We start from the raw sequence: 2,725 nt of genomic DNA, 5'->3' as shown, positions 1-2,725 counted from the left end.
AAAGGATATCTTGAAATACAAAAAGATTTTTAAAAGTCTTGAATGTGTTACAGTTTTCAATATTGTTATTTCAATGAATTAGAGTCCCATCTCTTGAAAAAGTTTAATATATGTCAATCTATAAATTTCATGTCATGATTAATATTTATAATTGTTTTTATAGATTATTTTTCTTAATAAAAGTATAAAAAATTACTATATTAAAAAGTCTTTTAAAAAAGACAACTTGCAAATTTAAAAAATTTTAGAAATCTAACCAATTCAAGTATGCCTGATAAAATTTTAAAATCTCAAAATATGCTTGGGACACACATATACCAAAAAATCTGGCACTAACTGGATTACCCAAATCAATCAAGTATTAACTTATTATTCCTGGTGAAAATCAGTGTATTATTAGCAATAGACTCCCACTAGAGAATTAGTAAATTCCTCTGTTTCCCAGTGTTTTTTTTTTTCTTCTTCTTAAATACAAGCTCATAATCAGGTGCCTCTCTTGCATGAAAATTGTTTGCTATTGGGAAATGAAGGTATGTCTTTTTATCCTGAAATTTACTGGTATGAAAGTAAAAAGACTGTAGTGTTGCAGGTGGAATGGTTAAATCTAATACTCTGACATACTTTAGGAAAAAGTATGAAAAGAAAGTGACTCTGCTTGGGTGGTATTAAATAGATTGGACGTGTTGATTTTGTATGTTTATTTAAGTCTTTGTTGATATTTATTTAATTTTTAGGTTCAAGTCAATGAACTTAATGAACTGAATTTTTAAAAAAATCTCAATTGGAGGGGCGCCTGGGTGGCTCAGTCAGTTAAGCGTCCGACTTCAACTCAAGTCACGATCTCGCGGTCTGTGAGTTCGAGCCCCGTGTCGGGCTCTGGGCTGACGGCTCAGAGCCTCGAGCTGCTTCAGATTCTGTGTCTCCCTCTCTCTCTGACCCTCCCCCGTTCATGCTCTGTCTCTCTCTGTCTCAAAAATAAATAAACGTTAAAAACAAATTTAAAAAAAAATCTCAATTGGATAGAAATGGACTGTTAAAAACAGACCACGATATATTACCAGACTTGAAAATTAATATTTTCTTACTATCATCAAATGCCCAGATTAAAAAATAATTTGATCTAATTTGGATCCAAGTGAGATCAATATGTTTCTTAGGTCTTTTTTAGTTGTTCATTCTAAATAATTAATATTTAATTATAGATTCCATTATATCTCTTTTTCTCCCCTTGCAATTTGTTTGTTGAAAAAAAAAGTTGAGTAACTAGATTCATAGAATTTCCCAAAGACTGGATTTTCCTGATATTAGCCTATCATTTTACCTCTTTCTTCATATTTTATATTTCCTAAAAATTGACTAGTATATCTTTAGGCTTGATATGATTTGTGGTGGGAGATTTCATACATAATAAAGTATATATATTTTTTAAATACAACATAAGCTAGAGTTTGGAAGTTTATTGATCCTTATAATTACATTGTCCTTATTCCTGAGTGTTTATTGTTATCCCAAGTGCTAATGAAGTTTCTTCCTAATGAGAATAACTCTAAAACATCCTGTGGCAGAAAATCTGGGGAAGACCCACCAAGTCATCCTCACTCTGTGATTGGTGTTTGGATTAGGTGTAAGGTGATGAGATATCTGACATTTCACTGGGGGAACCTGAGCATCGCTCTGAGACCTGATGAGTACTGGGTCCGAAGGTACTCTATACATTTTCTATTATCCTTAATCCTAGAGTATAGTTTGACTCATCTTGCCTTGAAATAAGCTTTTAGGAATTATGGACAAACCTTTGTCAACTCAGTGCAAAGCAATTCATGCAAAATATAAATGTTCTTTCACTCCCCAAATCTCAGTTACTTTAAGAGTACTGATCATGAGGGGCGCCTGGGTGGCTCAGTCGGTTGAGCGTCTGACTTCGGCTCAGGTCATGATCTCGCGGTCCGTGGGTTCGAGCCCCGCGTCGGGCTCTGTGCTGACCGCTCAGAGCCTGGAGCCTGTTTCGGATTCTGTGTCTCCCTCTCTCTCTGACCCTCCCCCGTTCATGCTCTGTCTCTGTCTCAAAAATAAATAAATGTTAAAAAAAACTTTTTAAAAAAAAAGAGTACTCACCAGGAACTAAGGCATTGTGTTAGGAACTGAAGGTACAAAAATTTGTGAAAACAGACATGATTCCTGTTTTTTATGATACTACAGTCAAATGAAGAAGACGGATAATAATCAAATAATTCTCCTAATACATAACTACTAATTGAGAGAGTGCTCTGAAGGGAAAGAACACTGTTTAATAATATCATAAACAAAGGAACCAAATCTCAAGATGTAGGAAGAGATAATAAAGACACTACAGGGCCAGGCATATTTTGGAGGTGATAAATAGCCACCAGGATACATTTATGGAACATACAAATATTTCCCAACCAGTCACAGATTATTAGTTGAGGGAGGAAATCCTATTCCTGAAAAGAATTCTGGGTCTCTGAGATGTAGTCCTTGCCTTCTTTTTTTTTAGACATTAAATAAAAGGATTATCCCTGAAACTAAGAGAGGTATGAGCCATTTGGTTTCTATCTCAAGAGTGATTATAGTGTGGCTGGGTGGCTCAGTCAGTTAAGCATCCAACTTCAGCTCAGGTCATGATCTCATGGTTCATGGGTTTGAGCCCCACATGGGGCTCTGGGCTGACAGCTCTGAGCCTGGAGCCTGCTTCAGATTCTGTGTC

At 35.5% G+C, this 2,725-nt stretch overlaps 1 non-coding gene across 1 annotated transcript; it reads left to right on the top strand.

The window, feature by feature from the left end:
* Positions 1-1,888: 1,888 nt before the first annotated feature.
* On the top strand, positions 1,889-1,973 carry TRNAR-UCG. Its single transcript has one exon. It is a non-coding gene; the product is annotated as a tRNA-Arg (tRNA).
* The last annotated feature ends 752 nt before the right edge of the window (positions 1,974-2,725 follow it).

This window comes from Panthera leo, chromosome A1, assembly GCF_018350215.1.
Source record: "Panthera leo isolate Ple1 chromosome A1, P.leo_Ple1_pat1.1, whole genome shotgun sequence".
Taxonomy (NCBI): Eukaryota; Metazoa; Chordata; class Mammalia; order Carnivora; family Felidae; genus Panthera; species Panthera leo.
The sequence above is the reverse complement of the archived record's forward strand: the minus strand, read 5'-3'. Positions and strand labels throughout refer to the sequence as shown.